The sequence below is a fragment of the Enhydra lutris genome, unplaced genomic scaffold, assembly GCF_002288905.1.
Source record: "Enhydra lutris kenyoni isolate GAN:26980312 unplaced genomic scaffold, ASM228890v2 scaffoldscaffold13, whole genome shotgun sequence".
In the NCBI taxonomy this organism is placed as follows: Eukaryota; Metazoa; Chordata; class Mammalia; order Carnivora; family Mustelidae; genus Enhydra; species Enhydra lutris.
Window position 1 is genome coordinate 40,305,019 of NW_019154097.1, and position 7,100 is coordinate 40,312,118.

Consider the following 7,100-nt stretch of genomic DNA (forward strand, 5'->3'; position numbering starts at 1 on the left):
GCTCTGTCCTCTGGGTGCTCTGATGGCTTCAAGGATGAGAGTGTGACCCAAGCCAGGTCAAAGACACTTCAAGTCATGACTTCATGGAACCCAAGGGAAAGAGAAACCCTTCCTAGTATAATGGATGGTGAGTGGATGTCAGCCTGGAGGTGTGGGAGGCCCCAGATGCAGTGAGAGAGACTGTGCCTGTGAATGGGGTCTCCCCAGAGCACTTAGCAGGATGGAGGGTTGGAGAGGGTCCAGCTCACACTGTGAGAGTATGAGCCCTTGGGCCTGCCAGATCTAGACCCACTCTTGTTTCTTGCAAGTATTAATGTATTTCTACCATTTAAAATATTTATTTTACCTCAGTAAATATGTCCAGTCCCTTGCCATCCAGAGTGCTAGGTGACACATCAGGGTTGACAGTCCCTGAGACTTCCCATGCACGGTGTCCTCACAGGGTGGGCCATAGCTGGGGGGAGACAAGAAGGTGGGGTCAGATCTCAGGGGAGCTCCGGAACAGTTCTATTCCTGTTCCTTCTCTGTCCCCGGAGAGGAAAACCCCAGAACAGGTAGGAGAGAACCAGCAGGAGCAAGAGGCCCCTGGATGTTAAGTGATCTGCTTGTTTTTTCCTTATTTTAGGGTCCATTTTGTTAATGTGCATTCTTATTAGGAAATTACCCCTTTCCTCTAGGCTTTCTGTCCGATGCAATAGGTTTCTCTTATTTGACCTTTAATTTCTACTCCTTTAAAAAAAAAGATTTTATTTATGTATTTGAGAGAGAGAGAGAGAGAGCAAGCAGGGGAAGCGGGAGGGAGAGGGAGAAGCAGGCTTAACAGGGAGAAGCAGATGCTTAACTGACTGAGCCACACAGCCGCTCCTAAATTCTCCTCTTTTTCTAGTTTTCTACAAAATTTTCACAATTAATGAACAAATATTGATATGTTATTTTTAGCTAAAGTCTGTATTTTATTTAAATTCCCTCCGTTCTACCTTTCTTGCTCCAGGATCCCATGCTGGGCACCACGTGACATGTACCCATCATGTCTCTTTAGGCTCTTCTTGGCTGTGACAGTTTCTCAGATTTACTTGTTTTCCTCATGAGTAGACTGGGGTTATGGGTTTTGAGGAAGCAGATCAGGGAGGTAAAGGGCTTTGTCATCACTTTATAACAAGGGAACACTTATCACTGTCTGTGTTAATGGTCACCTGGCTGAGGCAATGCTGGTCAGGTTTCCCCATTGTGAAGTGACCCTTTGCCATGAGCAGAAAGACACTGCTCTGAGCCCACACTTTAGGAGAGGGGAATTAACTCCATTTCCTTGATGAATGGCCGAGTGTCTACATCCATTATTTGGAATTATTTGCAATTTGTTAATAAAAATGCAACCAGGTAATTTAAAAGATCCCACTCCCATCGGCTTCATTGAACAATTCATGAAATAGGCAGCATCTCATTTAGCAAAAAGAAAGGGGCCCCTTTGAGCTGCAGGGAAGGGAAGGTATTTAAAGGCACAGAGGGGATCGAAAAAAAAGAAATTACTAGAAAAGGATGCACTAGATGCATTCTAGGATGCATTAGACAATGTCCCCTTCCTAAGGGGAACAGAAGGGGCCATTCCGTTCATTTTCCAGGTTGGCTGGTTGAAGTTTACGCAGAGGTGAGGGTGTGTGGAACTGCACTTAGTCAGATAGTAAGTCTTGGTTTGCCGGCTTGGGTCTCTTGATATAAGTGACTCCATTTTGGGCCTGTGGTTTCTTTTTTAAAACATCATTTATTCTGGGGCACCTAGGTGGCTCAGTTGAGTGGCTGCTTCGGCTCAGGTCATTATCTCAGGGTCCTGGGATCAAGCCCCAGCTCAGGCTCCCTGCTCAGTGGGGAGTCTGCTTCTCTCTCTCCCTCTGCCTCTTCCCTCTGCTCATGCACTATCTCTCTTTCAAAACAATAAATGAAATCTTTAAAGAATCATTTATTTTTACCAGTATGGACACCAGGGTAGGTCATGCTCCAGCACTACAGTGTTTGGTTGCTGGCTCATTCCTGCTTTGGTGATTGGGAGCGCTTTCCATTGGCTCCTGCTTTCCATTGACATCATTCCATCTCTGTGGCTCTTTTCCTGAGACTTCCTTACTTTCTGGTACTTCCCAATTATCCTGGCTCCTATACTTCCTGTCTCAGTTCTAGTGTCAGCAATTTCAAGGAGCCCTGGTTAGTAGAGGATGGTATTAAAGTCTTACACGTGGGAGCTAAATGTGCTCAGCGGACAATGCGAGGCAACAAATGCATGTATTCTCACCTACGCTGACACACCTAATCTTAAAGATTTCTATGTGCAACTGTCTGTGTCCGTATCAAGCTAAAGTTGAGTTTACTTTGATGTCTCCAACCTGGTCCATCACCACGTGGAGATTGTGATCTTCTCCCTCTGCTGATCTGTAACTTCCTACTCTAACAGGGACAAACCTGGCTCTCCCCACCTGCCATTGATTTAACTCTGGCTCCGTTCCAGAACGGATGTGGTGTCTTCAGAACTGATAGCTACAACTCTTCAGGGAAAGAACTTTATCAAATGGAATCCACCGTGTACATACAGTACATTTTCCTTTACTCTAAAGATTCCATTCATTTCCAAAGTTACTTAGGTCAGCACCTTTTGTCATGCAATCTACAGTGAGGGTCTTTTTTCCCCATATGTTCCCCCCCCCCACAAAGATTTATTTATTTATTTATTTATTTGACAGACAGAGATCACAAGTAGGCAGAGACGCAGGCAGAGAGAGAGGAGGAAGCAGGCTCCACCGAGCAGAAAGCCCGATGCAGGGCTTGATCCTAGGACCCCGGGATCACGACCCGAGCGGAGGGCAGAGGTTTCAACCCACTGAGCCACCCAGGCGCCCCACCCCATATGTTTCTAATACAGTTAGATTATGTGTCACGTTCTGCATCCCATTGAAGGGGAGGAAGAATTTTTCCTTGGTCTGAAGTTCTTACCGTGGGACTAAGAATAAAATTGACATGAGACAGATTAACAGGAGAAAAAAACCCAAAGTGTAATGATGTGTGCCTAGAGACCCCATAATGAAACTGAGGTCTAAAGAAATGATCAAGGAAGCCAGGTTTCATACTTTCTAGACAAAGAGAAAAGAAACCTGTGATGAAATCAAGGACAAAGAAAACTTAATCTTGGGAGCTTTGGTTAGTAAGGCATTCTAGACAGAATTTTGGCTGGGGTAGTAAATTAGTAAAAAGTAACGGGGATTTTTTTTTTTTTTTTAATATACAGCCTTATGGGCTTGAAATGTCCCATCTCTTGTGATGTTGAAATCTCTTTACCTCCTGGTACAGGGACATCTTCACATGAGAGATCGATTTTCTGCTTCCAGGGGGACAGAGGAGGGTCTAGGTGTCCTCATTGCATAGGCTGTCTCTTAAGTAACTTTTATTAAAATGATCTATATGTCAAAGTGGCAGATTTGGGGCAGCCTGCCCTTGAGCCCCTATACCATCCTGTGACACTCCCACATCCTAAATAACATAGTTTCAGTAGATTATGATTTACTCTTTGGGATGTACAAATGTTTGTGTTTTTTTAAAGATTTTGTTCTTAAGTGACCTCCACACCCAACATGGGGCTCAAACTCAACCCCAAGATCAAGAGTTGCATGCTCTCCTGACTGAGCCAGCCAGGTGTCCCAAAAGGTTTGGGTTTTGACAGATTCATAATGACAGGTATAAATCATTAAAATATCATGGAACTCACCCCCTGATGCTTTTATCATCTCTAGCTTTGCCTTTTCCAGAATCTCCTACAAAGCATGTAGCATTTTCACACTGGATTCTTTCACTTAGAAAAATACATGTAAAGTTCATCCTTGTCCTTGTATAGGGCGATGGTTCATTTCTTTTTATTGCTGTATAGATTAACAGGAGAAAAACAAGTCAAAGTTTAATATCATGCATACGTCTTGTATTCATGGGAGATGCCCAGGAAAACGGAGTAACTCCGTAAGTGGCTCAGCCCTCACCCTAAATGCCACCTTCAACTAAAGACTAAAAGATTTTGGGTGGTGGGAAGGCCAGTTAAGAAATGTTATCAGTGAGCAGAGTAAACGAGGGTACAGTTGTTACACAGATTTAAGTCTGTGCCTTCTCTTTTGGTATGAGTTTCTTGAGGTTTAGTCATTCTGTTCCTGATACAGAGGGAGACAGGCTTACAGATGGAGTGTTCCTTTAGAAGTGTACATTTCACTCACCAAGGGCAAATTTTACCCAGTTGTCTGCCATATCTGCCATTTCTTAAGATTAATCAGCCCAAATAACCCTTGTGACAAAGAGGCGTACTTTGGGTGGCATATTCTGCTTCCTTCCCATGGATGCACTTAGTTCCCTTATGGATTCATTTATGGAAGGACATCCTGGCTTCTCTAAATTTGTAACCATTATGAATAGAGCTACTGTGCATAACTGCATGTGAGTTTTTGCTTGGAAATAGTTTTTCAAAGCAATTGTTTAAATACCAGAAGTGTGATCGTTGGACCTTAACACGAGACTTACTTAGGTTTGGAAAAACTGTCCAAACTGTCTTCTGAAGGGACAGTTGCTGTCATTCCTCCCCTTCCAGCAATCGGTATTCTTGTTTTTGGAGTTTATCATTTGTAATAGGTGTGCAGTGCTATGTCACTGTTGTTTAAATTGTACTTTCCTAATGATGAGGTTGGGTATATTTCTGTATGCTTATTTTGTACTGTATATCTTCTTTGTCCAGGCACTTTCAGATCCTTAGCCATTATCGATTAGGATGTTGTTTCCTTATTGTTGAGTTCTGATAGCTTTTTGTATATTTTGAATGCAAACATTTTACCAGATATGTATTTTGCAAACATTTCCTCCCATTTTTTGGCTTGTCTTTTGGTTTTCCGGGCAAGGTCTTTCACAGAGCAGAAGTTTTTAGGACTTCATATTATCAATTTTTTTCTCTTGTGGATTGGCTTTTGGTGTTGTGTGTTAGAAACTCATCACCGAGCTCAAGGCCATGTGGATTTTCTTCTGTTTTCTTTTTGCTATTTTGATTGTTTTACATTTTAAATATATCTAAATTTTGAATGAATTTTGGCATAAGTTGTAAAGCTTGTGTCTGTATTTCACTTAATTCCATACGATTTCTAATTAATTGTTTCTATTTCCGGAGAACTCAGGGGATGATTGGACCCCGTTTCATTTGCATTTCCAAAATGTAATGGATTCAGCTGGACCCCAGGAGGGACAGGTGTCTGCCCTGAACGGAGTGCACCGCTTCCTGCGCCTCCCCCACCGCCCGCAGGGGGCGCCAGAGTCCCGCTCGCCACCCTTGCTGCGCATGCTCGCTCAGGCCGCTTTCTCTGGCGCGAGGACAGGTGTCCCAAGGCTTCAGGACCCTCTGTGTGGACGCCCAGGCTTGGGGAGGACGCGAACCTCCTCCACAGTCAGGAGTCCGGCCTCCTCAGGACCGTCTGCGGAGGATGTGGGGCTGCGTCCACGCCGACAGGGGTCCGGCCTCCTCAGGGCCCGCTGTGGGGGCTTCCGGGGATGTGCGGCCGCGTCCACGCCGACAGGACCCCTGTGGAGGACGCGGGGCCACGTCCACGCCGACAGGACCCCTGTGGAGGACGCGGGGCCACGTCCACGCCGACAGGACCCGGCTGTGGAGGACGCGGGGCCGCGTCCACGCCGACAGGAGCCCCCTCAGCCCCCGCGTGGGAGAAGGTGAGCAGAAGCCGCCGGAGCGGGCACTGCCGAGGGGGTGCGGGGCTCGCAGGGCCCCGCGGAGGAAGGGCGCGCTGTGTAGACGGCGCGGCTTTCGCGGCTTTGTGTGCGGCGCGGGGGTCCCGCGGGGCTGAGCGCGGGGCTGCGGGGTCCCGCCGTCCGGGCTCGGATGCGCCCCGGGTCGCGGCTGTGTCCGAGCGCCGCGGACGCGGCTCCTGCGGCTCCTCAGACGGTCCCGGCGCGGCCGCCCCCTCGGGGCTCGCGCTCCCCCGCCCACCCCGACCCTGCGAGGTCCTTCCCGCGTCCACACCCGCCGCGGGGCCGGCCGGAGTCCGGGCGTCCGGGAGCGACAGCGCGGGCTCTGCCGGCGGCGGCGGGGACGGCGGGTGTTTCCCGGCGCGGTTCGTCCCGGAGCCCGAGCGTCTCCCGTCCCCGCGCGTCCCGCTCCGTGTCCGTCGTCAGCAGCGCGCGGCGTCGCAGGACCGGCCTGTCCCCGGCTCGGCGGGTCCCGGACAAGGCGGGGAAAGCCGGGAGGGCTGCCGGGAGGACGCGTCGGTGGAGAGAGGCGGGGGCCGGGGGGACGGAGGTTCCCGCCGCGGAGCTGCGGGGGCGGCGACTTCCCGCGGGGGATGAACCGCGGCTCCCCGGGCCGGAGCGCGCGCGTCTCCACCGCGGGTCTGTCGCGCGCCGAGCCGCCCCCTTCCCGCCGCCGCTCCGGCTCCGCGGCCGCCGTCCCGAGGCCCGACCCGCTTCCTCACGGCTCTGACCGGGCTGTGGGGGCGCCGCGGGGACCTGGGACCCCGAGTCCCGCCGCGTCTGACTCGGGCCCCGACTCCGTCCTCCCGCGAGTCTCGGGCCGGCCGCGGCCTCCTGCAAGGGCGAGTGGCCCGTCCACGCGGGGGACCTGGACCCGGCGGGCTCGGCCTCCCTCCCGGAGTCCGACGCCGTCTCTGCTCCTGCGACCTGGTGCCGCGGGGGTGTCGGGAAGCGCCGCGTCCTCTGCGGTGACCTCGGATCTGCGGGACCGTGTCGCCGCCGCACAGACGCGTCATCCCCGCACGCAGACCCCGCGCTGTCGCTTCCGAACCACGACTGCCGCGTCGCACGGGCTGCTTCCGGCGTGTTACCCCGAACAGGGACACCGTCCCGCGGAACCCCCACGGAACCCCAGGTGAGGAAACCCTGACGGCGCCCGCAGTGGCCCCCAGACCGCAGGCCCCCGTCAGCGGCCGCGCCCGCCGCACCGTCCACGCGTCATCTCCGGTCCCGTCCGGTTTTCTTCTCCCTGACCCGCTCCCGAGACTCCCCGTGTGCCCGACCCTGACGGGTTTACGGAGCGCAGAGGCTCCCGTCTGAGGGGCATTTCCACAGGG